The sequence below is a fragment of the Oryx dammah genome, unplaced genomic scaffold, assembly GCF_014754425.2.
Source record: "Oryx dammah isolate SB20612 unplaced genomic scaffold, SCBI_Odam_1.1 HiC_scaffold_16, whole genome shotgun sequence".
NCBI lineage: Eukaryota > Metazoa > Chordata > Mammalia > Artiodactyla > Bovidae > Oryx > Oryx dammah.
Window position 1 is genome coordinate 23,849,248 of NW_024070200.1, and position 23,928 is coordinate 23,873,175.

The 23,928-nt window shown below is 41.4% G+C and overlaps 1 non-coding gene across 1 annotated transcript; it reads left to right on the forward strand.

Annotated features, from left to right (window-relative positions):
• The first annotated feature begins 17,496 nt into the window (after positions 1 to 17,496).
• Positions 17,497 to 17,603, forward strand: LOC120875770. The gene has a single exon (XR_005724069.1). It is a non-coding gene; the product is annotated as a U6 spliceosomal RNA (small nuclear RNA).
• The last annotated feature ends 6,325 nt before the right edge of the window (positions 17,604 to 23,928 follow it).

Consider the following 23,928-nt stretch of genomic DNA (forward strand, 5'->3'; position numbering starts at 1 on the left):
ACATCAGGACAATCATCAATTGCAAACATTAGAGCCATATTTAATATCCTATAGGTCTATATGTTCTGAACCACTCCGAAAACTTAAGAAAAGAGAAGCACTCTACACTGGTACCTGGTAACCATGATTAAGAAGAAGTAAACTTCATTTCACTAACCTGGAGTTGTGGTCACCAATCGGGCTTTAAAGAGTAACTGGTTCCACTGTGATGGTCTGGTTTTCCTGTCTGGAAGGCAGGAGTCATCTCACCTGAAATGGGGTTAGAAGTAGGGCAGGTTTAACTGAATGTTCACTTAAATAAAACCTTGTCATACACAAAATTCTAATATAATTTTAATCTGTATTACTTCACATGGAAAGTGAATTTTGGCTACGTATGTATATGTTATACAGATAATTTTGTAAATAAACACTGGATCACTGAAAAACAAAAAAGACATATAAAAGTTGCCAGAGGCCCTTCTCTGGTGGTCCAGCAGCTAAGACTCCACAGTCCCAATGTAGGGGGCCCAGGCTTCATCCCTGGTCAGGGAACTAGATTCCACAAGCCACAACTAAGATCCTGTGCAGCCAAATAAATTATAAAAATACATATATATATATTTTTTTAAACTGTGAGAGGAGTTATAGCAGTAGCAGCAGCTCATATTATTAGGACTTACCAAAGGCACTGCCCTAAAGTCTCCCATAGATTGCCTCATCTCATCATCACAGCAGCCATGTAAGGAGGTGTTATTACTATTGGTTTTTATAGATTAAGATATAGAGACACAGAGAGGCTAAGTAACTTGATCTGGGTCACACAGATGGTATTTGATAGAGCTGAGAACCTCAATTGGTTTACTGCTTTTGCCCCTATAATAGTGGCCTTGATCTTTACTGCCTCCTCACCTTCAGCTTTCCTTCCTGTCCATCCCCTTTTAGTTTTCCTGAAGCTGCCATGACAAATTACCACAAATTTAGTGGCTTAAATAATACAAAGGTATTATCTAAAAGTTCCAGAAGGCAGAAGTCCAAAATGAGTCTCACTGGGCTCATGTTCATTGTGGACACCCTAGTAGAGAATTCATTTCCTCACCTCTTTACAGCATCCAAAGGCTATCTTTATTCCTTGGCTCTACCATCAAAGCCAGGAACATCAGCCGAGTTCTTTTCACATTGCCATATCTCTGGTTCTTTCTCTTCTGCCTCTCTCTTCCATTTATAAGTAACCTGTGATTACATTAGGTCCACAAGGGTAATCCAGGATCATCTCCCCATCTCAAGATCATCTGCTTAGCAACCTTAATTCCATCTGAAAACTTCAATTCCCCTTTACCATGTCATCTCAAATCTTCACATGGATCTGAGAATTATGGACATCTTGGGGTAGGGGTAGAGATTGTTCTGCCTACCACAAGCCATAATGCTGGCATTGAAATAATCTTTTCTTATCACTTCAGGTGACCTTTCTTTTCCTTTCCTATCAATTCCAAACTTTTTCATTTATACTTTTATACTCCTGTCTTGTTCTTAAAAATTTGGTATGATTTCAGAATATGTACTATGGGATAGTAAATTGCAATTTAAAAAATCAAATCTGAAGGGAGGATTCTGAAAATATAATAGATAAGAAGCACCAGGAATATGTCTCCCCACCTGGACAACAATTGTGCTGGTAGAATCTGTCTGATGTAACTATTTTGAAACTCTAGAGTCCACTGAATGTTTGTAACTTCCATGAAGCTATTTTCATCAATTTCAACTCTCAGCATAGCACAGACTATTTATCCTCCATTTTGGGAACCAGACATTAAACACCTGGACATTCAAAAGCAACTGTATACGTAGGAGAAATGAGAAAGCCACCTCACATGCCTGGGGAAAGACACAGACTTAAAAAGATCTGAGAATTGCAATAACATAAGGAAAAAGAATCTGAAGAAGGATACATACATCTGAATCATTTTGCTATATACCTGAAACTAATACAACATTATAAATCAATTATACTTCAAATTTTCTAATTAAAAATTTTTTAAAATTATAATCTAGGGAAAAAGAGACCCAAGACGACCATAAGTCTACATTTCAGGCTGATCTTTGGCAGAGACAGACTAGAGCAATTTTTTTGCCCTTTCTTTCAAAAATTAACTTATTTTAATTGAAGTATAATTACAGTATTGTGATGATCTCTGCCATACATCAACATAAATTGGCCATAGGTATACACATGTCCCCTCCCTTCTAGACACCCATCCCACCTCCTTCCTGATAAAAACCAAAAGCCATCAAACCTTGGGGAAGGGAGAGAATCTGATTTCCAGAGTTATCGTATCATTATATTGAAATGTCCATGTTATCAACAGCAACAGAAAAAATATCACAAGGCATACAAAGAAACAGGAATGTTGGCCCATTCAAAGAAAAAACCCACACCAACAGAACTGTACCAGAGAAAAAACAGATGGTGGATCTACTATATGAAGACTGTTTAATAACTATCATAAAGATGGTTAAAGAACTAAAAGAAGACACAGAGAATGTCAATAAGGAGATAGAAAACCTAAAAAGAAACTCTAGAGTTACAAAGTGTAATAACTAAAATGAAAATTTCAAAGGCAGATTTGAGCAGGCAGAAGAAAGAATAAGCAAACTTAAAGATAGGATGATGGAAATTAGCAAGTCTGAGGAATGGAAAGAAAAAAGATTAAAGAAAAGTTAACTGAGCTAAAGGGAACAGTGGGACACCTTTAAGGAAACCGCCATGCACACTACAAGAGTTTCAAAACAAGGAAAAGAAAGGGGAAGAGATTAGTTGAAGAAAATAACAGCTGAAAACTTCCCAAGTTGGATAAAAAGCATGAATATAAACAACCAAACTCAGTGAACTCCAACTAGGTGATCTCGAAGAGAGCCACACCAAGGGACATTGTAATCAAACTGTGGAAAGACAAAGACAGAATCGTGAAAGCAGCCGTAGAAACAACACATCACATATGTACAAGTGATCCTCAGTAAGTTTATCTGCAGATTCTTCATCAGAAACCTTGAAGCCCAGAAGGCAGGGGACTGATATAGTCAAAGTACTAAAAGATAAAAACTGTCAACCAGGAATCCTATACCTGGCAAAAGTAACCTTCAAAAGTGAGAGAGAAATTAAGATATTCCCAGATAAACACAATCTGAGAGAGTTTGTTAACACTAGCCCTGTCCTACAGGAAATGCTAGAGTTCTGCAGGTAGAAATGAAAGGATACTGGACAGTAACTCAAGGTCATAAGAAGAAATAAATATCTCACTGAAGGTATATACATGGGCTGGTATTATTATAGAAGTGCTTTGTAACTCTGCTTTTAATACATTTTAAAAAACAATTACTAGTCTAAAAGCTAGCATTATTATAACTTTGCTTTGTAACTCCACATTTTGTTTCCTATTCAATTTAAGTGTTGAATAATAAATAAAAATTATTACTGATTTTGGACACATAGTGTACAAAGATGTAATTTTGTGACACCAGTAACTGAAAGGAACGGGGATGGAGCTGTACCAGAAGAAGAATGTTTGTATGTTATTGAATTTAAACTGGTATAAATTCAAATTAGAATGCTGCAGTTTAGGTTATCAAATGTAATCCTCATGGTAAGCACAAAGAAAATAGTTAAAGAATATACACAAAAAGAAATGAGAAGGAAATTAAGATGCTTTACTACAAAAAAAAAAAATCAGCTAAACACAAAAGAAGACAGCAGTGTGGGAAGTGAGGGACAAAAAAAGTATAAGGCATATAGAAAACAAACAGCAAAATAAAATTAGCAGTTATTACTCTGAATGTAAATAGATTCAGTTCAGTTCAGTCCCTCAGTCGTCTCCAACTCTTTGCGACCCCATGAACCGCAGCACGCCAGGCCTCCCTGTCCATCACCAACTCCTGGAGTCCACCCAAATCCATGTCCATTGAGTTGGTGATGCCATCCAACCATCTCATCTTCTGTCATCCCCTTCTCTTCCTGCCCTGCCCTCAATCTTTCCCAGCATCAGAGGGTCTTTTCAAATGAGTCAGCTCTTTGGATCAGGTGGCCAAAGTAACTCTCCAATTAAAAGACAGAGATTGCAGCTTCCCTGGTGGTCCAGTGGAAGAATGGTTAAGAATCTAGCTGTTGGGCCTCCCTGGTGGCTCGAGGGTAAAGAATCCTCCTGCTGATGCAGGAGACACAAATTCAATTCCTGATCCAAGAAGATCCCATATGCCGTGGGTCAACTAAGCCCATGTGCCACAACTACTGAGCATGTGCTCTAGAGCCCAGGAGCTGCAGCTACCAAAACCCATGTGCCTAAAACCTATGCTCCTCAACAAGAGAAGTCACCACAATGAGCAGTGCACGCATCACAGCTAGAGCGTAGTCCCCGCTTGCTGCAACTAGAGAAAAGCCCATGCAGCAACAAAGATCCAAAACAGCCAAAAATAAATAAGTAAATAAAACTATAAAAAGCATCAGCCTGCCAATACAGGGGACATGGGTTCGACCCATGGTTCAGGAAGCTCCCACATGCCGCAGAGCAACTAAGCCGACGTGCCACAATTACTGACCCTGAGCTCTAGAGCCCTTGAATTGAAACTACTGAGCCTGAGTGCCACAACTACTGAGCCTGAGTGCTACAACTACTGAGGCCCGAGTACCTAGAGCCTGTACTCTGCAATAAGGGAAGCCACCACAGTGAGAAGCCCACTCGCAACAACAAAGACCCAGCACAGCCAAAACTTTTAAAAATTAAAACAAAAAAAGGCAGAGATTGGCAGAATGGATTTAAAATAATGATCCAACTAGATTCTGTCTACAAGAGACTCACTTTATTATTTTTTAATATTTATTTATTTGGCTATGCTGGGTCTTAATTGTAGCATGTGGGGTTCAGTTCCCTGACCAGGAATTGAACCTGGGACCCCTGTATTGGGAACATTGAGTATTAGCCACTGGACCACCAGGGAAGTCCCCAAGACTCACTTTAGATCAAAAGACAAAAATAAGTTAAAAGTAAAAGGATGGGAAAAGACTGCAAATAGTAACCAAGAAAGATTAGAGATGGCAATACTAGTATCAGACAAAATGCTTTAAATAAAAAAAGTTTGCAAGAGTTAAAGAACAGTGTATATTAACAAATGTTGCATATATCAAGACATAACAATTATAAAATTTTATGCACCTAATAACAGACCAAAATACATAAATAGACAAAATTGAGGGGAAAATAGTTCCACAATAACAGATGAAGACTTCAGTACTCCTCTCTCAATAACTGATAGAACAAATAGTAGAAGACAGGTAAGAAGAGGACTTGAACAACACAATAAACAACTAGATCCAACAGATATGTATAAATAGAACACTTTACCCAACAACAGAAGACACATTTTTCTCAAGTACACATGAGACATTCTCCAGGATAAATCATGTTAGGCCACAATTGTCTCAATAGACTAAAATAATAGTATTACATAAAATATCTTCTCCGAACAAGGTAAAATTTGAAATCAATAAAAGAAGCAAAATTGGAAATTCAGTAAATGTGTGGAAATTAAACAACACACTCTTTTTTAAAAAAAAAAAAACAAAAAAGGAATCACAAGGAACATTAGAAAATACTTGCAAACTAATAAAAATGAAAACACAATATACCAAAACTTATGCAATGCAGCAAAAGCAGTGGTAAGGGGAAATTTTATAACTATTAGCAGTTACATTAAAAAATAAGAAATGTCTCTTGTTAGATCAATAACCTAACTTTACAACTTATGAAACTAAAAAAGCTAGTGGAAGAAAGGAAATAATAAAGATTAGGGTGGAGATAACCATAATAAAGGGTAGAAAACAGTAGGGAAAAAAAAATAAATCAATGAAACCAAAAATACCAACACAATTTTTAAAATACCAACAAAATTTTTAAAATACCAACAAAATTTACCAACCTTTAGCTAGAATGACTAGGACAAGGGAGAGAAGACACAAATTACTAAAACAAAATAAATGAAAGTGGGGACACTATTAGTGAATCTACATAAAAAGGATTGTAAGAAAGTACTATGAATAATTGTATGTCCAAAAACAGTATAACCTAGATGAAATGAACAAATTCCGAGACACACAAAACCTACCAAGTCTGAATCAAAGTGAATAGGCTTAATAAGATTGAATCAGTAGTCAAACCTCCCCTCCCAACAAATAAAAGCCCTGGGCTTAATGGCTCAGTGGTAAATGCTACCAGGTGTTTAAACAAGAACCAATACCAAACATTCTCAAACTTTTCAAAACATTGACAAGGAGGGAACACTTCCAAACTTATTCAATGAGACCAATATTACTACAGTACCAAAGCCAGGAAAAGACCCTGTAAGAAAACTACAGGCTAATATCTCTTATGAACACCGAGGCAAAAATCATCAATAAAATACTAGCAAGCCAAAGTAAGCAGCATATTAAAAGGATTACACAGCATGACCAAGTGGAATTTATTCCTGGAATACAAGGAGGGTTCAACATATGAAAAATTGACCAGTATAAATACACCACATTAACAGAATGAAGGAAAAAACCTTCATGATGCATTTGGCAAATTCAATGCCCTTTCACTATATAAAGAAAAATCTCTCAAACTAGGAATAGAAAGAAAATAAATAAATAAAAGGCATCCAAATCAGAAAGGAAGCATTAAAATTATCTTTGTTCACAGATGATATGATCTTATATGTATACAACCCTGCCGCTGCTGCTGCTGCTAAGTTGCTTCAGTTGTGTCCGACTCTGTGCGACCCCATAGACGGCAGCCCGCCAGGCTCCCCCACCCCTGGGATTCTCCAGGCAAGAACACTGGAGTGGGTATACAACCCTTAGAGTCCTCAAAAAACCTGTTAGAACTAATAAACTCAGCAAACAGCAAGATACAAACTTAACACAAAATTCAGTTGCATTTCTATTAATACACACTAAAATGAACAGACTGAAAAGAAAGTGTAAAATAAAATATTTAGGAATTAATTTACTATGGAGGTTAAAGACATACAATAAAAACTATAAAACATTGCTGAAAGAAATCAAAGAAGCCATAAATAAACGGAAACACATACCAGGTTCATGAATGAGAAGACTAAATATTAAAATTTTAATATTTAAAATGCCTATTGTACTCAAAATGATCTACACAGTCAAGGCAATTCCTATCAAAATCTCAATGACACTATTTTCAGAAATAGAAAAATCTATCCTGAAATTCATATGGAATCTCAAGGAACCATCTTGAGAAAGAACAAAGTTGGAGGTCTCACACATCCTGATTTCAGAACTTACTACAAAGCAATAGTAATCAAAAAGTATCGTACTGGTCTATAGACATACGGACCAACAGAATAAAATAGAGACCTGGAAATAAACCCTTACATATATGGCCAATTGATTTTCAACAAGGGTAGCAAGACAATTCAAGGACAATCTTTTCAACTAGTGGTGCTGGGAAAACTGGATAGCCACATGTAAAAGAATGAAGCTGGACTCTTACCTAATACCATACAGAAAAATTACCTCAAAATGGATCACAGAACTAAACATAAGACCTAAATTATAAAATGTGAGAAGAAAACAGAAAAAGCTTTACTACATTGGATTTGGCAATGATTTCTTGGAGATGACACCAAAAACATAAGCAACAAAGGAAAAACTAGACAAGTTGGACTTCATGAAAATTGACAACTATCGCGCATAAAAGGACATTTTCAACCATGGTTTCCTGCTTCAACAATGCTTGAGCAGGGACTTCCCTGGTGGTCCAGTGGCTAAGAGTCCACACTCCCAGTGCAGGAGGCCTGGGTTCAATTCCTGGTCAAGGAACTAGATTCCACACGCAGCAACTAAGATTTAGTGCAGCCAAATAAATAAGTAAAACAACGCTTGGACAGAACAGGTGTTAATCTCCCATGCCTGCTGGTGCTCAGAGCCAGCCCTTCAACCCTCCTTATAGAGCTCTCAGGCTGCCCCAAAGCCCACACCCCACCCCACCCCACGGCCCCTGCTGCTGCTCTAGCGCTGGGCAGCCTTCACCTCCTCTCCTTGTCACCTCCCTGAGGGCCAGAACCACCAACAGGACTCAGAGGCCACCATCAACTGCCAGATCAACCTGGAGCCCTACACTTCCAGCCTCTGCCTGTCCATGTCTCACTACTTTGGCCGCAATCCTGTGGCTCGGCAGAACTTTGCCAAATAGTTTCTTCACCAGTCTCGTGAGGAAGGGAAACATGCTGAGAAACTGATGAAGTTGTAGAATCAATGAGGTGACCACATCTTCTTCCAAGATACCAAGGAACCAGATCCTAAGGACCCGGAGAAGGAGCTGAACGCAGTGGAGTGTATGTTACCCTTGGGAAGCGTGAATCAGTTGCTACTGGAGCTGCAAGAACTGGCCACTGATAAGATCAACCCCCACTTGCTGACCTCATTGAGACTCGTTACCTGAATAAGCCGGGTAATACAAAGAACTGGGTGACCACATAACTGATTTATACAAGATGGACTTCACAACACTCTGAAAGTGTTTTTTGGGGGGTAACCTTTACCTTTTCTATAGGTTGTACCCAAACATCTATTTAAATTCTTTTGTACCATTCTTTCAAATGAAACAATTTGGTACCCCCTCCAAAAAAACAGAGTGAAAATGCAACTCATGAAAGGAGAAAATACTTGCAAATCATATATCTGATAAGGGATTAATATTAAGAGTCTATAGAGAACTCCTAAAACTAAACAAGAAAAAACAAATAACCCAATTCAAAAATGGGCAAAGGACTTGAATAGACACTTCTTCAGAAAAGATATTCAAATGGCCAATAAGCACATGAAAAGATGGGCAACGTCACTAGTCATTATGTAAATGGAAATCAAAACTACAATGAGGAACCCCTTCACATCCATTAGGTAACTACCATCAAAGAAATAAATAAATGTTGGCAAGGATGTGGAGAAATTAGAACCCGTGCGCATTACATGCGTGACTATAACACGATGCAGCCACTGTAGAAAGTAGCATGGTGGTTCCTCAGAAGAAAATTAAATATAGACTTGGCATATAACCCAACAATTCCACTTCTGGATATACGCCCAAAGGAATTAAAAGCAGTGTCTCAAAGATACATTTATACACCCACATTTACAGCTGCTTTATTTGCAAAAGCTAAATTTTGGAAGCAACCCAAGAGTTCACGGACAGATGAATGAATAAGCAAAATGTGCTATATGCATAAAGGGAACATTTTTCAGTCTTAAAAAGGAAGGAAATGCTGACATACTCTACAGCATGGATGAACCTTGAGCCTGTTATGCTAATTGAACTAAAAAGTGAAGCACTCAGTCGTGTCCAGCTCTTTGCGACCCCGTGGACTATAGCCTACCAGGCTCCTCCATCCATGGGATTTCCTAGGCAAGAGTACTGGGGTGGGTCGCCATTGCCTTCTCCAGAGTTTCTTTCCTACTCAGTGATCGAACCCCGGTCTCCAGCATTGTAGGCAGATGGTTTACCGTCTGAACCACCAGGGAAGATCTAAGTCAGTCACAAAAAGACTAGTACTGTATGATTCCATTTGTATGAGGTACTCGGAGTAGTCAAAATTATAGTAAGTAGAACGGCGGTTGCCAGGGACTGAGAGGAGAGGGAAATAAGAAGTCATCGTTTAATGGCTGTGGAGTTTCGGTTTTCTAAGATGAAAAGAGTTTAGAAGATGGATGGTGGTGACAGCTGCTCAACAATATGGATGTAATTAATACCACTGAACTGTTACTTAAACATGATTAAGATGGCAATTTTTATATTATGTGTATTTTGCAATTTTAAAAATTTGAAGAAAGATCAGGGCTAATTCAGGTCAAATCCAGTATGCAAATATATAGACCTTAAGTTTCTAGGCAGTTAGTAAATTAAGCAACAAATTTGACTTACCATCCCTCTCCTACCTCTCAAACTCCAGGGGCATATATTTTACAAACAAGCTTCCCTATGTATTCACCGAGTGAGAAAAAAGTATACTTTATATGGGCAAACTGTCTTAAGCTTGAGTGTAGCATAAATTTATTTCACACATGTAAAGTCTCAAAAAACTTACACCCAACTTACATCCCTTTACCAAAGGGATAGCAGGGGATGGGGGAGTGTAAATTAGGATCCTGGGATTAACATATATACATTACTGCATATAATAGGTAAACAACAAAGACCTACATTATAGCACAGGAAACTATACTCAATATTTTATAATAACTTACAATGGAAAAATATGAAAAATAATATATGATATACATATATATGTATATATATATAACTGAATCACTTTGCTGTACACTAACACAACATTGCAAATTAACCACACTTCAATTTTTAAAAATTTACAACCCAACCATTCTTTCTTAGCACACTACTATATGACAAAAGTTAGCCCTTAATTGCTACTATGAGGTATCATGTATTTTTTCCAAACTCTTCACAGAACTGATTACAAACCCCCTCAGGAAGGGACCACAGTTTATATTTCAACAGGATTTTGAGACTGTATTTGTACCACAGCAGAGAGTCAGTACATGTTGTTTATTCCAGAGGTATTACAAACAGTAAGTGAATCTTCCATTAGCAAAGAGAAGGGGAGGAATGGAGTCAGTTAGGACATGGGGAGTGCTAAGGCTCATTTCTGCAGCTATTCACCCAGCAGCCCTCCATTAACTGGTCTCACCCAGTCCAGCCAAATTTAACTCTAATTCTTGCCAACACACACCTTCCCAGAAATAATCATTATTAATATTCTCCATGATCACTAGTCATATTTAATTATAGAATTAAAAACGTGGGCAGTATCTCTTGCTTAATTTTCAAAAATCTTCTTGGAATCAGACAACAAATAGTTGTGCCCCACTTCCAAGGAAAGATGGTCTCTGCAGTTCCACTAAATCCCGGTAGGTGGCGCTGGCACAGTACAAACCAGTTCCAGTTTGCCCTTGTTTATGGAAAGAATCCATCTCCTTTTGCCAATAAGATTATACAATGTATTTTTAGTGTGACTTGATGGGCCATAGCTGTAACTTAACAATATCGGAATCAAATTCTGATACCTAATCAAACGGATGTAAGCTCTATTAGATTTCGATTAGCATTCATTCTGATTTGATTATAAGGCTTCAACCATTCAAATGGCTAATAAGGAGACATTTAGATAATTGCAGCTGTCTGGGGTTATTGCATTTGCTATCATTTCCACAGAGTGATTCATGTACAGACTGGGCCATAAAATTTGTTTTTGTTGGTGGAGACAAGAAACGAGGGTTTATTGGGGTGGGGGCACTGTGAAACATTTTGCTGTTGTGGTCTGGCATTTGGGATTGTTTTCTCTTTTTCCTTTTTTTTTTTTAATGGCATTGTTTTTTAATTAGAAGGGAAATACGAGTGTAGGGTGCTTGCCATTTAGCTGTTTTCCAAAAAGGTAGTCTCGATTCTGCATCCACAATACTGTTTCATTTGGCAAAAGAAGAGAGACATTGGCCAAGTTTCCTTTTCCTCTCTTTTAATTGAACTGACTTTCATTTGAACTGAGCAGATTAACCACATCAAAACTCAGCTCCCGCACAAAGGCCTTCTTCAGTAAGTAGAACTGGGGTCTCTCTTCTCACTTAATGTCCTTCCTAGGTACAAACTAGAGGTGTTTTACCAAAGCTGCTAAACCACTTAGTGAGGATATTGAGACACACTTTAAACACAAAAGGAGCACTTGAACTAACTGACCTCCAAGGTCACTTCAGCCCCCACCACCTAAGATTCTAGAGATCAACAAAAAATAATGCGCCTGTGCCAAAGAGCCCTCAGACTCCAGCAGCGAGACAGGTCATCTAAGCTCCTAGAGCATCCCACATGTGATATATTTTTCTGGATGGGACAGAGTTGCTGTTCCAGAGAGGTGGGGAAACTCACCCTTTATGCTACATGGGCCACTAAGAGCCTGAAATTCAAGTCTGGAAAGAAAAGTCATCAGTGAAAACTCATTTGTTCTTAAATCCAATACTTAATCATTTTAATCCACAGATAACTTACTAATTTGTCAATATTAGTATTAGCTTCAAAACTATATTCCACTCAAGGAAACAGATATGGTCTCTGAAGACTCAAAACCAAATTGTGAGGGGAGCTTAGAATTCTCTTTTGTTCTGCTAGAAAATATGTCTCATGTCCCGACATGAAAACATAAATTCTCATAAATACTCCTCTATTCTCAGAGCCCTAGGATATAACCCCGCAGACCCCAGGACTACATCTTTTTGGTCCTGCGTGTTGGGGCAAGACCTAGCCTGAGACTTCACAGACCACAAACACCTTGCTGTGCTATAGATCCAATCCTATTCAAGGTCAGACTGTATGTGTGAGAATATAAGAAAATGCAAAGCTTTCTTAGCACAATGTTCCATCAAGCCTAATAGTGTGCCTTCTATACATTCGAATATAAATTCAATAATCTTCCAGAAAGACAAACATCCTAGGCTGTCCTTTAATGCATTGGGTTTTTTCTTTCCCCAGCACAGGTGGTTGTGGGGTGGGCCAGGATCCAAAAGTCTTGACCATAAAAAGAATGCAGACTGACAAACTGAAGGTCAGAGCCACCGCCCAAGACTCATGTGGGTGGGGTCCGTTTTTCCCAGAAGTGCGGACAATGTCATTTGTAATACAGAAAAAATGTGGCACACACTGCCAGGGCAATTCTCTCAGCATTGAGTGAAGAGATGGGGGTGGGATGGGGCATGGATGAGGAAGGCAGGATGGGGCCGTGCATATACACACGGAGAAGGTGATCAGAGAAACACAGGTCCTCCTAGGTCTGTCTCTGCAGATGGGCCTGTGGGCAATTGTTTGGGGAAGAAAACAAGCAGCTGAGCAAACTCCTTAGCCACTCTGTGGAGGGAATTTCTATAACCCTTCAGTGTCCCTAGAGCCAGAGCTCAAGTTTGGGACCTAATGTTCCCTTAGCAATAGATAATACAGTTTAGTACAAGAGAAATGGAGTAACTTTTTAGGGAGGAATTTCCTAAATGTGAAAAATCCATTCCTAAGATCCCAGCATTGACCTGGCTTTCTGAGATCTCTGACTTCATTTCCTATTGCTCTTCCCCTGACTCACTCCACTTCACCCACAGTGCCTCCCTGCCGTGTTTCCAAGAGGGCCCACCTCAGGGCCTTTGCACTCACCCAGCTCACTCGCTCCCTTCCTTCAGGTCTTTGCCATTGCCCTCTCCTCTTCCCAGCCACCCTGCTTAAAATTTCAATATGTCCTCCTGCCCTGACATTTCTACTCCTTTCTCTGACTTCATTTTCCTCTTAAACACCCTCACTAGTGTAGTCTATATTTTACTTATTTATCTGGTATATTTCTGTCTCCTAAACAAGGTAAGCTCCCTGAGGGCAGAGTTTTCGACTGTATCTCCCATGCCAAGAAAAGTGTCTAGAACAGCGTGCGCACCCAGGGCAGAGCTTTGAATGAATCAAGTCCAGCTCCATATTCATACTTTCCACAGGGACACTGACTCCCATGAATTTCTTTCAAAGTGAATTACTATCCTGAGAGTTTCTTAGAGAATGGTCAAGCATCCTGCGAAACCCAGCTGCTTTCTAGAATCCTCCCTACTTTTAAGTGTTTAGAAGCATCTAGAGCAGTGGTTCTCAAAGTGTGGTCCCCGGCCAGAAGCAATAGAGGACTTAGAGCTTGTAAGAAAGACATTTTCAAGCCCTACCCAGGACCTACTGGACAAAGATCTCCAGAGGTGGGGGCGTGGGAGAAGAGGGGTGAGGCAATCTAGTTTTAAAAGCCCTCTGTTGACTCTAAGGCAAGCTGCAGTTTGAGAACTAACCACTGAGTAAACAGCGGAGGGCTAAATTATCTACAGATATGGATTCTAGTCCTGGCCGACTTAGTTGTGTGACCTAAGTTGGTCACACCCAACATCCCTTAGTTGGGTACATCCCTTAACCTCATCGACCTTGTCTCTTCACCTACAAAATGAAATAGCTGCTAAATTTTTCTTCCATGATTTCAACGTACTACTGGTAAATCTTGCAATCACAGCCCTGAAGGACCACTTTACTTAACCTTATAAATGTGTATTTGAAGTAATTCAACATTCTATCATAAGGAAAACTTTATTTTCTTTCAATCTGGCCTTTTCTCAAGTTTCCTGAATTGGTGAGCAATCTGTATAGTCACACAGTCTTGCCACACTGGACGCCTCTTTCAATGACCATCTTCTCATACCTCTCGCCTTTTTCAGCTTCTGGGACAGCCCCCTCTTCCGATTTCCCTCCCGTCTTTTGAGCTGTTCTCAGATTTTTTGCTGGCTTCTTACCCTCAGCTTCTTAACTGCTGGTGTTCGCATCTTGATTCTTAGAATCTACATGCAATTCTGGGTGACTTTGTCTTCACCCTGACTTCAGCTATTTCTCAAGTAAGCTGACGACTCCCAAATATTTTATTCTCTTAGAAATCTCCACATTTCTAGGTCCCCTGAGATTAAAACATCCAACAGAGAACCCATCACTTCCCCCACCCACTCTTCTTCCAATTTCCCCACTAAGCAGCCCAGGTCAGGAACTAGAAGCTCCTGATGCCTCCTTCTCTCTCCTTGCCTCTCATCCTCTCTGTCCCCACTCTGGGATCTCCTTAGCCATCTCTCTCCTCACTTTCCAGTCACTGCCTTTCACTGGCCGCCAGTTTCATGCCTAATCCACTCCAGTCTGTTTGCCACACTGTCCCCCAAAGCACACTGATGGCAGCCACCACGTAAACCCCCCAGGGGCCTTCCTGGTGGTCCAGCAGTTGGGACTCTGCACTTCCACTGCTAGGGGCCTGGCTTCAGTCACCAGGTGGGGAACTAAGATCCCTCATGCTGCTCGGTGCCACCAAAAAAAAGAAAAGAAAAAAAATGTTTTAATTTAAACAAAATCCCCCAGGGGCTCTCCATAGGTTTCAAGGCACTGTTCCAGCTTCTCTGCTCAGTCACATGGATCTGCCTCATCTCCTTCCTGCCCACACTCTTGTATCCCCGCCCCACACCAGCCCACGTGCAACTGCTTGTTTCACACTCGGGTGCTTCACCACAGACTCCACCTTCTCCTGGGCCTTCTCCCCACTTTTCTAACTGACTTTCACTTGTCCCTTAAAAGCTGTCCTTTATCATCTCACACCTGTCAGAATGGCCATCATCAAAAAGAACACAAATAACAAATGCTGGGGAAAATGTGGGAAGAAGGGAACACTTTCACACTGCTGGTCAGAATGTAAATTGGTGCAGCCACTATGGAAAACAGTATGGGAGGTTCCTCAAAAAACTACAGACAGAGTTACCAGATGACCCAGCAATTCCACTCCTGAGTATACATCTGAAAGGAAGAAAAACACCAATTTGAAAAGATACATGCACCCCGATATTCACATCAGCATCATTTACAACTGCCAAGATTTGGAGGCAACCTAAGGGCCCACAACAAATGAAGGGATAAAGAATATGTGGTGTATATATATTTTTTGTCATTTAGTCGCTAAGTCTTGTAGGACTTTTTGTGTCCCACAGGCTTCCCTGTCCTTCACTATCTCCTGGTATTTGCTCAAACTCATGTCCATTGAGTTGATAATGCTAACTAACCATCTCATCCTCTGCTTCCCCTTCTCTTTTTGCCGTCAAATTTTCCCAGCATCGAGGTCTTTTCCGGTGAGTCGGCTCTTCATATCAAGTGGCCAAAATAGTGGAGCTTCATCCTTAGTCCTTCCAATGAATATTCAGGGTTGATTTCCTTTTAGGATTGATATATGTGTGTGTGTGTGTGTGTGCATATATATATTCCATATATATGGAATACAACACAATGGAATACTACTCCGCCAGGAAAAAAGAATGAAATTTTGCCATTTGCAGCAACATGGATGGGCTTGGAGGGTATTATGCTGAGTGAAATAAATCAGACATAGAGACAAATACTGGATGATATCACTGATATGTGTGATCTAAAACAATACCACCAACTAGTGAATATAACAAAAAATAAACAGACTCACAGACACAGAAAACAAACCAGTGGTTACAGTGTGGAGAGGGGAGGCTGAAGGGGCAATATAGGGGTATGCGAATTAATCAATCCAAATCACTATGTATAAAGTAAATAAGCTACCAGGATACATGTACAACACAGGGAATATAGGCAATATTTTACAATAACTATAAATGGGGCATGACCTTTAAAATTGTGAATCACTATATTTTACACCTGTAACTTTCATAATACTATACATCAACTATACTTCAGTTAAAAAAAAAAAAAAACTCTCTTTGACCAACCCTCACAGCCTGCCTTAATTTCCCTAATTCTATGCTCCCAGAGCACTTTGTTCTTACTTCAACCTCAGCCTTTATCACTCCTTACTCAAATCACTCCTGGATCTGATTCTCTCCCTACCAGCCCATAAGTTCCCTAACCGCCAGGAACCTATATATATATATATATATATATATATATTTTGTATCTTCAGATACCAGCAGTGCCTGGCAGAAAAGTGCTTCATAAACGCTTGACAAATTAATGTTTATTTTTTTCTTTATATACACAACACTTTTTCTCTAGGGATCTGCTCTTTTCGTATTAGTCAAATGTGTCAATAAGTCACATTTCCTTTAGCGTAACCAGTCCTTTGACTAAACATAGCTGCAGGCAGTTAGGGACAGACGTCTGTGCTGGATCCTGGATCACGAACTAAGAAAGCGAATTTGCGCAGCAGGAAAAACTCTGATGGGAGGCCTGGGGTAAGAAGGAAGGCCAGCCTGTCTGTGGGGGCTGTGACATTTTGAAAGCACCAAATTCACTGTCACCTCGAGCTTTTCCTGTGGGGCAAAAGGGGTGACAGAGGCGGGGGCTTTTGTCTTCTCTTGTGGGCAGATTTCGCCTGTGAGTTTTCCTTTTGTGGTGCCTGTGGCCACGAAAGAGCCTTCCCCAGGAACCCCCACCTATTTTTAGCCTCAGTTCAACACCCTACAGACAGCACCCCTCTCATGCACCTCTATGTTAATTTTCAATCCTGCTCTTGCCAAGATGAATCACCCAGGGCTGGCCTGATGAATTGCTAGACCTGAAGTGAGAAGACAGACTTGAAGTGAGAAGGTAAAAACCTTTAACAGTGGAAAGTTGCAAAGATGCCCTGACATCTAACACATCTAAGCCTCCCTGTGCTTCTTTTACAAAACTGTTTTGTGTATGGTCACATGTCGTGTTATTTGAATGAAGTTCTCTGTGATCCGGCTCTTGAGATTTAGAGCCTGCATTGAATGACCTGAACACCTCACTAGGATTTGCTCTTGAAGGAAAGCTCATCTGGGAAATGAGTTGTTCTAGATGTTGCTTGAATGAGATATATGACACACCATCTATCGTTCTTGGGCTTTTTAAGTACTGATTGTGTTAGTTGGTGCTTGCTTCCACCGCACATATAGTAAAATTGGAATGATACAGAGAAGATTAGCATGGCCCCTGCGCAAGGATGACACGCAAATTCATGAAGCGTTCCATATTTTGGGGGCTTCCCTGGTGGCTCAGCTGGTAAAGAATCCACCTGCAATGGGTGAGACCTGGGTTCAATCCCTGGGTTGGGAAGATCCCCTGGAGACGGGAAAAGGCTACCCACTCCAGTATTCTGGCCTGGAGAATTCCATGGACTGTATCATCTATGGGGTCACAAAGAGCTGAACGTGACTGAGCGACTTTTTTTTTTTTAATGTTAGTTGCTGTATGCTTTGTGATACAAGGTCAAGCTCTTGAGATATATTTTGTGTTGAAAATGTTCCTGCTTCTAATAGATTACCCTGGAAGGACAGCTATCCCTCCACTTGGTCCAGCCCAACCATGTGTCCATAGGTCTTCAGCCTTGCAGTCCACTGATGGGAGTTCAGATGAGGCACCGCCCTGCTGGGCAACCTCTCAATCAACTAGGTTGACTCCCATTCAGCCTTCTTCTCCTCATTCCATTATGTCCCCCAAGGATTTCTGCCATGGGAAATACTCTAGGCAAATGCTTATCTTTCCTCTAACCTAGAGCTTCTGCCTCAACTTAGTCTTTGATCTCTTGTGCTGAGGAACTGGACTAAATCATAAGCAAGCTTCCAGGACCTCATCTATCTCTGTACTGAAGGTTCTGAGGAGGAGTCATCTGCCTTCTTATTTATCCTGGGTCCCACCTTAGAGGGTACCCTCATGGAGCAGAGAGGAAAGAAGAGAAGTGAGGCACCACCTAGGTCTATTTGCAGTCTCTTCACTCCTCTTATTAATGCTCCAGTGCCCTGATGGGCTGAGTTCTAGAATGGCTCTGGGCTGGCCCCCTGTCCTCATAGTCAACACTTCCTTCCTCTGTAAAATGAGAGTGGTAACACCTTACTCCACGGCAGAAGCTGGACCAGATGAGCTCTTGAGACAGTTTCCAGACAGAGAAGAGTTGATTGGATGAAGAATGAGGTATTAACAGAAGAAGAGTCGAAGAACAAGTATCGGGACTTCCCTGGTCACCCAGGGACTAAGAATCTGCCTTCCAATTCAGGGAAAGGGGGTTCCATCCCCAGTCAAGGAACTCAGATCTCACATGCCATGGGGCAACTAAGCCTGCGCTCCACAGGTACCGAGCCCAAAGTGCTCTGCAGCCCACACACCACAACTGGATAGAAGCCCCAGTGCTGCAATTAAGACCCGACACAGGCAAAATAAATAAATAAATATTTTTTAAATTACCATTTAAAACAGAACAATTATGTTAGCTCTGAAAAGAGGATGCTTGCACTTTAAACAATGGACTGAACAAAAGAAACACAGAAGACATGAATTTTCTCCACCCCTCCCAGCAGGGCTCATTCCACCCCCATCTCTGTGTCCAACTAGAGTCAAAACGGGACACCGAGCAATAACTAAGCAGTACGAGTCAATGTATGACCTCAGACCCCATGTACAAGCCAGGCCATAAGAATCAGAAGGATTCAAAACTGTGCAGAGTACTCTGGGGAAAGGAACAGAGGGAAAGACTCTTGGAAAGGGAAGGTCCTGGCAAGGAAGTAATAGAAGGAAGCTGGTCCCTGGGCAGGGAAGGACAGCAGAGGATATATCCCAATACAGACCAGATCCCCAGGAGCAGAATGGTGGTGCCGGGAAGAAATAGGGACCAGGGTGGCCAAACTGGGCGGACTCTAACTCTGGAGGGCTGTGAATCCTGCCTGAGGAGCTCAAGACTCTGTCCTGCAGGTCATGGTAAGTCATTAGAGGTCCTGTTACAGGAAATAACATGATAAAAATTTGTGTTAGTGAAAGGAAATGTAATTGTCTCATTGTAACCCTCTGATACTATTTGAAATTTTTTAACCACTTTTTCAACCAAGTGCAAGTTCTGTGTTTATGTATTTTTATTACTACAGAAAATATAACACATAATTTGTGCCATTACCTTTGAAAAAGTTTTAAGTAGGAACAGTCAAGCCACATTGTCAGAGTGTACACAGGGGATGGGTCTGAATGCTGGCTTGGCTTTCTGGGTAAGTGACTTAACCTTTCAAAACAGAGAACGATCCCCATCTAGGACAATGCTTCTGAAGATTAAATAGGATAAAGTACATCAAGTGCCAGCCATGGTAAGTGTTCAGTAAATTTAGTATACATAACTTGAGAGGCTACTGTCATTAAACAAGGCCTACAGTAATATGGGGACAATGGAAACGGAAGGACACGGGTTGGAGTCATATCAAAAGTAGGATACACTGAACTGATCGGCTAGAGGGATTTCAGGAGCAGGAGTACGCACAGCTTTCCGGGGAACTGTGATAAATGGTGCACCAGAGTCACACCTAAATACCCAGTCTCTGGGCACATCTTCCACCCAACTTGCCGGAAATTCCATCCTTAAGAAAATGTGGGTCCTCGGAGAAGTTATTCCATGGACGGCCTGAAGATGTCGCTGCAGACAATACCATCCATACGGAGCTCCTCATCCTGTCTGGATTCTGCCATTCCAGCAGGAAAATTCCACTGTGGCTCTGTACCCAACCCCGAACTCCAGCTGCTGCTCCTCTCTCTCCTGTGAACACTCATCCTTCCCTCTCCCTCCTGCCCTGATGCCCTGGCCACCTGGGGGTGACTCTGAGCCCTTCCAGACAGCAGAGCCTACCTTGTCACCAGGCTGTGCGTGGGCTTCCCTGCGTCTCTCCATGATCACATCTGTATAAATTATTTACCGAGACCGGCACCCGCGCTCTCACCCCTGCGCACGTTCCCCCAGCCTCCTGAGTTTCAATCAGTGAGCGCAGGGGTACACCGATTACTTGTCTCCTGTGCTCTTTATATTCTCTTCTAAATGGCCTATTTTTCAAATATTAGCATTAAAGATTTGGTGACGCATACATTTACCTCATTTGCTGAAAATGTCGGTGTTCTTGGTTAAAATAATCCCTGAACTGTGGCCTATATAAACAGCCGTGGGATATAGGAAATGATGAGCATTTTGGAGCCAAGCTGAGTGATTTATCCAGAGGGAATATGTCACAGTCATGGGACTGGATTCTGATGGCTGAGACTCAGCAACAAAGGGAAGATGTCCCACATTAGTATCCCCCTTTCTCCCTGCTCACGGCTTCTGTTTGGAACCCTTCCTCTTTCTCTGTCCCTCATTTGTTTTCAGCATCTAAAAATCAGCCTAAGAGTATGAGATTAACAAAAATACACTACTACATATAAAATAGATAAGCAACAAGGATTTACTGTTTGGTCCAGGGAACAATATTTAGTATAATAACCTATAATAGAAAATAATATGAAATATATACATTATACATGTACATATATGAATATACCTGAAACTAACACAATATTGTAAATCAATTATACTTCAATTGAAAAATTAAAAATAAAAAGCCTAAGACTAACATTCAGAATCAATTTTTTTATAAGTATCCATCATTAACAGTCTCAGAGAGAAGACTCCAAGATACATCTTGATTTTTAATACTTATCCAATACTTATCTGGGGCTCTACTTCAGAGAACAGAGGGTCAAAAAGGAGGTTTGGGCAAGACATTATCTTGGTGATTACAAGAAAGGGCTAAGGATTAAGGTTCTTAAATCCTTACTCTATTTATAAACTGAAGCAAATCTATGGTTATCTGTGATGCAGCTATGATTCTGTTTACCTTTGACCTAAACCATTCCCAAAACTTTTGACCTCACAGGAAAAATAAAAACGTCTACATCCCCATACAGCTTCTGGAGGTGCTCTGACACTGAGAGGGGTCATGACCTCCTCCCCTGATTATGTACCAAGAGCAGGGACCTCCTCTCTCTTAGGTCTCACGTCCTGTGGAGAGGCCCTGGTGCTCCGCCGCCTTGTGCCCTGACTGAACTCAGAGTGAATTTACACACAAGAAACAGCAGCAAACACACAGGCATGCAGAAGAAGCAATGTGCTCTTAAACCTCCACCCCCTCCCTAATCCAAGTCCTCCTCCCTGAACACAACAGAACATGAACCACCCTCACACCTGTAGCTTGGTTACTGCCAACAAACAGCCGAAAGGGAGAACCAGGAATTCTGGCCACAGATAACACGTGAGGGGCCACCCCCACCCCCATCCCTGGCAGCAGCTGGTTATCCAACAGGCAGACCTGCCGAGCAGGAACACCTCAAGGAGAGGTTTATTGAAACCATATGAGTATTTTTTAAAAACCTAAGTAATCTCTGTAAGAAAAATCAGAGTTATGTTGAACTCGTTACACTTATTTTACAGGATAGTGTTGAAAGTTATGGGGGACGAGAGAGAACTCTCTTTCAGTGATTCCAGCCCTGCCTGCAGGGGTAGATGGAGCTTCCTGGAGGGACACACTCCACTCTCAGCCCCTGGTTACAGTTACACAGAAGAGGAGAACCCTGATGTTGCCAAGGGAGGCAAAGGCAGGTGCCTTGCCCCAAAGTACCCAAAGTAACATCATACCTTGGCTGAAAAAGAGGTTATAAACTCAGGGCCTGCAGGCTCGATTTAGTCAAAGGATGCAGAAATGCATTTTGCTTGTTTTTTTTACAACACTTTAAGATTTGAGTTTTTTACATTAAAATCCATTTTCTGATTTTTCTTTTTTTCTTTAACGATGGAATGTCAGTGCTGAACTTCAAGTGCTGCTTGGCAAAAATTATCTGAGCTGAGTGAGAGAGACACTCTCAGTCAGAGATGTCACCATTCCCTCTCATGTGGCCAGCTTCATGCATTTGCAAAAATTGCCTGGGCCCTACTGGAAAGTACGGGAAGGAGTTTAGGACCCTTTCAAACTTTGAGTCCCATTAAACGGCAGGATTTATAGCTAAAGAAACCTCTGAAGGCTTTGACAGTCTTATTTTCAGGTCACTGCGAAAGTCCTGACAGCTGTTTTTCAATGGAGAATGCTCCAGAGCGTGGGAGCCCCAGGTTCTGAGAGGGATGGACAGAAATGGTTGCTAACCACCACAGGAGGAAAGAAGACTGGGATTCGAGGCAGAATATAAATTCAGAATTTCACAGCGGGGCATCCATCAGCAGCCTGCCTGTCTTGCTTGCCCTCCGGGGCTCTTGTCATAGCTCTTCCCTCTTCCAGCCTGGCTGCAGGGAGCCATGGACAGCCTTCTTCAGGAGCTTGGTTTGCTGGAGCTAAAATAAGTTTTGGCCACTGACACAGGACACCCTGCCCATGCTGTTAAGAAAAGTCAAATATGCTGGACCACCTGGTTGAACTTATAGAAAAACCTCTACGCTGTCAGGCCACTGGACACTTCAGGCAGGAGGTTCAGTCCACACTGTGCATTCCCCACCCAGGAAGAGCACATGAAGTGCCTGCAGCCTGTCCCCAGGCCTTAATGGTGTTCCTTTTCCCATGAGGGTGGCTCCTGCTGCCAGTGAAGCAAGCAAGCATCACTGGCCATCCTGTGCATGATGCTTGCTTCTCCAGGGCTGCTCCTGAGCCACTTCAAGGCTAACTTATTCTTTTGCCTTTTATGTTAAAAAAAAAAAAAAGAAAAGAAAGGAATTCCCTGACAGTCCAGTGATTAGGACTTCACTGCTGGGACCCAGGTCCAATTGGAGAGGTGCTGCTGCTGCTGCTAAGTCACGTCAGTCACGTCCGACTCTGTGCGACCCCATAGACGGCAGCCCACCAGGCTCCTCCGTCCCTGGGATTCTCCAGGCAAGAACACTGGAGTGGGTCGCCAGTGCCTTCTCCATTGGAAAGGTGGGGACAGAACTAAGATCCCACAAGCTGCCTGCCACAGCCAAAAAAAAAAAAAAAAAAAAACCGGCTTTAACATAACTTTAAGAGGTTTAACATCTTTAAAATGGTCAAGATTAGCTAAAATGTTTCACAGTGAGGTAGGGAGGACTCCTAAGTGTGTAAAGTTCTTTCTAAACCAAAAGTCAGTTTTGCTGTCTTCTGCTGCATCTGTTGCCGTTTTCTGACTTTCCCAGTATGTTCTCTATCACCCAAACTGTAATGTTTGCTGATTTAAACTGTTTAGAGCATATGACAGAGAGAAAATCTTTTGGATCACATTACCCAAAACTGTCTCCCTGGTTGCAGGAAAACAAAAGGTACCTCCTTGGGAATCCCCACTAGAGGGACAGGTCATCAAGGCTCAGCACCGCCCAAAAGTTCCAAGTTCAGTTCAGTTGCTCAGTCATGTCGGACTCTTTGCAACCCCATGGACTGCAGCACGCTAGGCCTCCCTGTCCATCACCAACTCCCGGAGTTTACTCAAACTCCTGTCCACTGAGTCTGTGATGCCATCCAATCATCTCATCCTCTGCCGTCCCCTTCTCCTCCTGCCTTCAGTGTTTCCCAGCATCAGGGTCTTTTCA